Below are 7256 nucleotides of genomic sequence, written 5' to 3'. Positions count from 1 at the left end.
ACATACAAGCTGTTACCGAGTTCCGCTGCAATCATTTAGAAAATTTATATATAAATATATTTTTTTTTCTGTGGCATTTCATAGGCAAATTAATAGAATACTCGTCGTTTGTACTGCCCCATTGCAATTATGTGTGTATATCGGCTAAGTGTTACGTTTTTCTTTGTAGATTCGAAATAGTGTAGTATTAAATGAGAAAAACAACAACAGCAACAAGCAGCAGCAGCAGCAGCAGCAGCAGCAGAATCGGAGATCGTGTCAAGATCGATATCGAGCGGCAGTTAAAATAAAATTATACACTTTTTTCTCCTATATTCGCGCTCAAAATATTATTATGAGTGTGCTTGAGAGTCTCTTTGTTGTTTTTTCATTCTATTATTATATGTGCTCATATCATTCTATTGAAAGTGCTGCCTTATTGCTCACTTAGAATGTGAATTTTAATTTTAACACACATAGAATGAAAACGACACACATTCATGTTAAATGGTGTCTGTCTCTTTCTCTCTCGCTTGCGCCAATATGCTCTCGCTATCTGAATCATGCAGATGATGATGATAAATTCAGTTATGTAAATGAATTTGAAGAAGCAATAATAATAGTAATAATAATAATAATGCAGAAGGAAAGAAAAAGAGCGAGCGAGAGGCAAAGAGTTAGCGAGAATGGGAGTAAACGGGCAACGAGAACAGCAATAATAGTCATCGTATAGTAACAATAATGAACAACAAGCGAAAAAACGGCTGAATGGAACAAAAAATCTGGAGAGGCGAGGAAAAAAAAGAAGGTATGTATTTAATGTGCATTTGGCTACATGAACAAAAAACGATGCAAATCAAAGATTTGATTCTATTTGCGCGAATGTTATTGTTTGTTTCAGTAAAGCTAACGTTCGATATATACACACACACACACACACACACACTGACTCACACCCAAACAGAATTACTAGTTATTTTTTTTTGAATTTTGGCATTGAGACTTAATAAAAAATCGGCAGAGCAACATCACAGAGAATGATCACAGACAAACGACAGCACAATGCTAATAACAACGATCGATTTGTTCGAACAAAAAGAGAATTTTTTTTAAATGGAAGAGTAAACAATCGTTTAATTACAGTCAAAGTTTTGCTTTCATGTGCATATTTTAGAGAATAAAACCACACAACACACAAACACACATGCCAGACAGATCAAATGAGATAGAAGAGGCGATTCAAAAGCAGCAGAAAGCAAAAAAAAACACCTCAATTTTAATACATCAACTGTTTTGTGCACATACGTAATCTCTCTTTGAACCGTTTTTCCATCTATCGCTGTCCCTTTCTCACTCTCTTTCCATTTTAGTCGGATACCATATTCGCAGAGTCGTGTACACACAAAACGGCTCGGTTCAGTCAATTCAGTGAGGCACGCGGGCACAAACGGCAAACGTCATACCAATTCAAACGATCTATTACGATCTCCAAATCACTACTTACAATTATGCAAACTTTGTTTTGCGCTGTGAATATACTATTCCACTATGTGAATACATTTCTCCCTCTCTGCGCCTGTGTTGTTCAACATCAATCATTATTTTTTTTTTTCGAATATAATTACTTGGGCGTTCCTCAAAATACATATTACACACTAAAATAATCGACATTATAATATATCTTTGGGTCTATATCACACAGGCAATATGGATAGTTCAAATACAAACTCATCGCATACAATCAACCAACCGACCGACCGAATGAACGACCAAACGACCGAACGACCAAACATCACATTCCAATTCCGTTCATTTTTCTCATTCTCTTCGGATTTTATTTGTTGTATATTTTCAATGGTTTTTGATGTTTCTCATTTAACGGGCCACAAACCATTCGAGAGAGAAAAAAAAAATATCTATCTATCTATCTATGTATCGCAATCGTCATGCCATGCTCGCAAAAATTTAGATGAAACACACAACCCAAATGCTACAAATTGTCCAGCGCACACAAATCATTGGTAATTTAAATGGAAGTAATAAAACACATAAAAATGACAGATATTTTTTTAAATCGTCGTTTGATTCAAGCAACTCTATCATTCATCATATTTTTCGGAGCATCTAGAAAACTGTCGGGAAGAAAAACGGGCCTAGCCAACAAATATTATGGCCGACATTAAACCAGTCACCGATCTTATTTTAAGTGGAAAAATCATTAGCAACAATGCACAAGCAAATCATTTGAGATATGATGAAGCTAGAAATAGCAAGAAGAAAAAAATGGACGACATACAACGTAATGCGAAATGATTTTAATGCGACCGACGCCAGTCGGTCAAATAGAGAGAAAACCAATTAAAATTGGGTGATTCTTTGAAATTAAGATATCGATCGAAAATTATGGTGACGACAACGACAACGACAACGACGGTGGACGGTCACGCAAAACGATTCTATCATCTCTCGAAATGTCTACGACATGGAAAATGATTGAGCGAACAAGATTCGCAGTTAGAATGGCACAGTAAGTGTCATTAGTTTGAGAGGCTTTCGATAAGAGAGTTTTGACATCTTTATCTCAATGAAACATGCAACTAGATATTGTGATAATATCTCACAACAAATTGTCTAATTTCAATTTTAGCACGATTCACTCACACAATGCATATGCCATACCAATAACGGTAGCTTCAATTTCTTAGCGTGTGTATCTGTGTGTGTCACCAATTTCAGCCACCGAAACATGGTTAATTTTAACCATAGACACCCTACGACACATCGCCCATACAAATTAGATTCATCAACCAATTTCAATGGTGGAAAATCAATGGAATGAGATTGAGATCACAATCTTGCACTTCATTTTGCATGGATGAATAAATTTAGCCAAATTACTAGTAGCAATTCACTAATCCGTAATTTAGAAGAGCACTTCGGTGGAAAATGGTAACAGATTTCAACGGTCATTGGACAGCAATTATAAACGACAACAACAACAACGGACCTGTCAACTGATAAAAACTTTTAATCCAGGATGAAAATCGCATCACTTGAATTGCCAATCAAAATTTGTTGACGAGTGACTTGATTGAATTCTTTTTTTCGCTCAATTTATATCCCATCTCTTCGGCTAAGAGAACGCGTTCTCAGCGGATTACATTGTTAGCTGAAGCTGTATTTGAGTAGGATATGATCAAATGTCGGAATCATAAATTGACATGCCTATAAATTAGTAAATCATGTTTTGAATAACTTTCGATTCATTATGAAAACAAAAAAAAAAAACGGATCGTCCCTCATTCCCCAGAGAGGTCTGTGCGCGTTTTGGTTTGGGCAACAACAACAGGTTTTATTGTAAGATTTTATATAATAACAACAAGAAGGCGCCAGTCCTAATTTGATTGACGAAACTGTATAAAAACGATTAAAAAGATCTACTTTGTTAAATAGTCAAAACTTGAGCAGAACAATACAGCTTCAATGAATTCTATTACAACATTTCGTTTGTCGTCGTCTTCAATGTTGTCGCTTTTTCTTAGTCCAATTGCATTTTTTCCGCGCACAGTTTCGTTCAAACGGAATATACATAAAAGTTTCAACGTTTGAAATGTCCACGCAAAACTTTTGTTTCGAGACACAGTTTTGCATTTGTAATCCGGTAATTATGTGGTATGGGCGGAATATATACGCCGAACAGAGAGAAAATATGCAATATCGAAACCGATTTTCTCGACCGTCAAATGGTCTTAAGGGCCATGGCAATTTGGCGCCAATGAAATGGAAATTAGCATCAATTGATTTGCATAAATATTCCAAACTTTGTTACCTGAGCCAAGGGATTTCATTTATTTGTTTTCGATTTGGTTGAATTTCAATACCTCTGATGAAAAGAAAAAACAACCAAAAAATAAGAAGAAGAACGAATACCAATTTGTATTTGTGTGGTTTTTTTTTCTCAATCGAATCTGAGGCGGAGCGCGTCTGTTTATGCCAAATTAAAATCGAAAATAATGACACAATTCACACGGTTCTCGGCTCGTGAAACAGTTGGGCCCATCGAAATAATAGTCGACCACCACACTTGATGTTTTTTTTGTTGTTTTTGAGATGGTGTTACTAAGTTATAGCCATAAACTAAAAACTGACTTGAATATCTGTTTGTGATTTCTTTTGCATCGTCCCGCAGCATACGTATCGCGATGGGCGCTTAGCAAAAAACAACACCAACAAAACAAGCTTTACGAAGACAAAAAAACATTCTGTCTGAATAAATAGACACAAAACTGATGATAGAAAATCTCACGATGAGCTACAGAAAAAGTGTCAAAATAATGAACGGAAACTTATCATTACAATTGCAGTGGCGTGAAGCGTGATGTTGACGTTTGACTGTTGTTTTTGTTGCTGCTATTGCTTCGACTTTGTAACATCATCACAATGCCCTTAATTTGTATGCGAAACAAGTGTCGTTTAATTTATTTTCTATTTGTTTCTTCTCGCTTTATGTACGACCGTGTGTGTGAGTGTGTGTGTCTGCTTTTTTATAAATATTTTTGTTTCATTTCTCCCTGTGTTCTGTCTGTTCTGCAGCAAGGCGAAGCGGGCGCGTTTGTATATGAGATAATGAATAAGCAACTGAACACAATGGATTAGTCATTTGCATTTTTTATTGTGGATAATTATTTTTTCCTCCCTGTACGCTGCTGCTGTCCGTCATCCAAAACCGCATAACCGTCTCCGTCTATCGCATCGACAAGCCGGACAGCACAGTTCAATGCTGTGTGCTTGTGTATATTTGCGTTAGTACATTGATGCCTCAATCTGCTATTGTTTTATTATTATTATTATTGTAAATAAGCAGCAGAAAGATTGGACTATACCAATAAAATGAAAAGCAAATAAGACAACTACTGTGGAACGCACGAAATATTTTAGTTTTGGAATTGAATTCAAAACAAAAATTAAATAATTTGCGCAACAACAAATGCGCCATTGCCATTTCAGTCAACTGAACGAATGAACGCACGGAACCGAAACCAAAAATAACCATAGCTAAAACGAAAATGATATTCGCGGAATTTTTCAAGCATTTTATTGCAATTTGATACGAACAGACACATTCGATTATATATATTTGCGATGCAATTCACATTTGATTTGCACTCATGTTTCTCTCTCTTCGTTCACTCTCATGACTCACACTCAGCTTCGATTAATGTTTTTGCTTGGCTCGGGGTTTTTTCCCTTTCCGTGCATACACTCACACACAGAGAGACAGAGAGAGCGACAATGGCAACCTTTTCTATCATCAATTCTAATCAATTTAATCACCCGATAGTTAAACGAAAATTATAAACAAAACGAATGGAAAAAAACAACAAGAACAGTGAATTAAAGCTGCAATCACACTATAGATACTGTTTGTGTGTGTGTGTATGTACGTGCCTGAAGGAATGGCGAAGTGAATTAATGGAAAAGTAATTCGAAATTGTGTGCTGATTGTATTTTTCTGTTCAGTACACTATTTTGTTGTTGTTGTTGTTAGTTCTCCTTTCATTTCATTTCAGTTGTCGTGCGCTGTGAATGCCGATTATCTTGTCGCTTTGTGTTCATTCTAGCAAAAATGGTGGTTGGCAGTGGGGGACTATGGCAAAACTAAAAGTGCTAATTAATGTATCTTTCAGAGTCAGTAATGTGTGAAAATCGAGAGACGATGTTTAAATTGAATGCAATTTACGAAAATATCCCGCAATTTGTTCGCAAATAGATACAAACGCACACACACACACACACGAAATAGATTTGTGTGTGTGTGAGCGTATGCATGAAAGAGAGGCGACAATGATGATGATGATGATGATGACGTTGACGACGACGACGACGACGACGACGAAAAAAAGCCATTAAAGTGCGTTTTGAGCACTTACAAATCAAATTTAAGTTTTCCATTCGACAATGCTATTTGTTACCAAATTGCGATTGTGATCGGAGTGCGACACACAGATAGAAACCACTTTATACGTACATGCAACACATCTTTTTCTACCTTGTTATTTGCAGAAGCAACAACGCCAACGAATTTGAATATATGATAAAATAACAGAAAATAGTCATTTGCCATTGTCATTTGAGACGTTACAAAACACTTCGCTTTGTTACGATTGTGTGCACATCACCATCCATTGCTGCTACTGCCGCCATCGCCATCACCGTCGACACCGAGCAATCTGAACGCACATTCACAATTAATCCACAAAACATCTTTTTATCTAATTACAGGAAATAATTAACTTAATAGATGGATTATATATTAAAGTGCGATGTCAATCTGTACTATCTTACTCATTGTTATCGCAACGGATTCGTCACACTCACAATTTAAGGGTTGTAGATTTATCAAACATACACACACACAAACGCGCGCGTGTGCAAAATACCTCAAGGATACGTACGTTTTGGAATTTGATATCATCCCTCCAAAATTGTTATGCTGCTTTGCAATTGAATGGAGGCTTTGATTTGCAGCATTTCCATGCGTATTATGTTGAAACAAATTATTAACTTAATAATTAATCGCACCATATTAAGTGGTTTTTGGCCCGATTTCGATTCAAATTATACGTATATGAAGCCATATATCATTGGCATCGTTTGAATTTTTTTTTCTACAAAAATGTGCAAAATTCCGACCGATCTCTAAGTTAAGTTTATTTTATGGCCGAAATCAAAATCGTTTCAAATTTTTCCACACAAATACCAATTTGTTTCTAACATTTGTTTGTTTCATTTCCTTATTCGGATAAGCATGTTTCGAAAAATGATCATCAATTGTCACGTTAACGCTGTGGGATCCAATATTTTGTTGTTGTTGCTCTTGCTGTGTTTTTTTGTTGTTTCAATGCATGATATTTAAACGACTTTATTTAGCATCTGACTGTATGCATTTAGCGTGTTTTTTCTTGCACAGCCAAAACAAAGACAATATAAAAAAATCATTAGTTTTTGTCACCATATAAACATAGACATAAAAATGTTTCGAGTTTTTGATAAGAAATTTGATTTGCTGTATTTTGTTTGTTTGTCTCGGTTGGTTCGTTTCTTAGCAAATTTTAAAATTTGATGATTCGAAAAATGTGCCATTTTAAAATGCCACTCGAGACTTTTTTGTTAAAATTCAACTTGCAAATATTTCATAATACATTTCGTATATATCAATTTAGGTGCTTTTCTCTCTCTCTCTCTCTCTCTCTCTCTCTCTCTCTCTCTCTCTCTCT

The 7256-nt window shown here is 35.7% G+C and overlaps 1 long non-coding RNA gene across 1 annotated transcript; it reads left to right on the top strand.

Annotated features, from left to right (window-relative positions):
• Window positions 1-1070: 1070 nt before the first annotated feature.
• On the top strand, window positions 1071-1918 carry LOC129577199 (uncharacterized). The gene is made up of 3 exons (XR_008688980.1): window positions 1071-1284; window positions 1350-1529; window positions 1682-1918. It is a non-coding gene; the product is annotated as an uncharacterized LOC129577199 (long non-coding RNA).
• Window positions 1919-7256: the final 5338 nt, after the last annotated feature.

This window comes from Sitodiplosis mosellana, unplaced genomic scaffold, assembly GCF_009176505.1.
Source record: "Sitodiplosis mosellana isolate CC-2019 unplaced genomic scaffold, AAFC_SMos_1.0 Smas_scaffold_6197, whole genome shotgun sequence".
Taxonomy (NCBI): Eukaryota; Metazoa; Arthropoda; class Insecta; order Diptera; family Cecidomyiidae; genus Sitodiplosis; species Sitodiplosis mosellana.
Note: the sequence above shows the minus strand (reverse complement) of the source record. Positions and strands in the feature narration are given on the sequence as shown.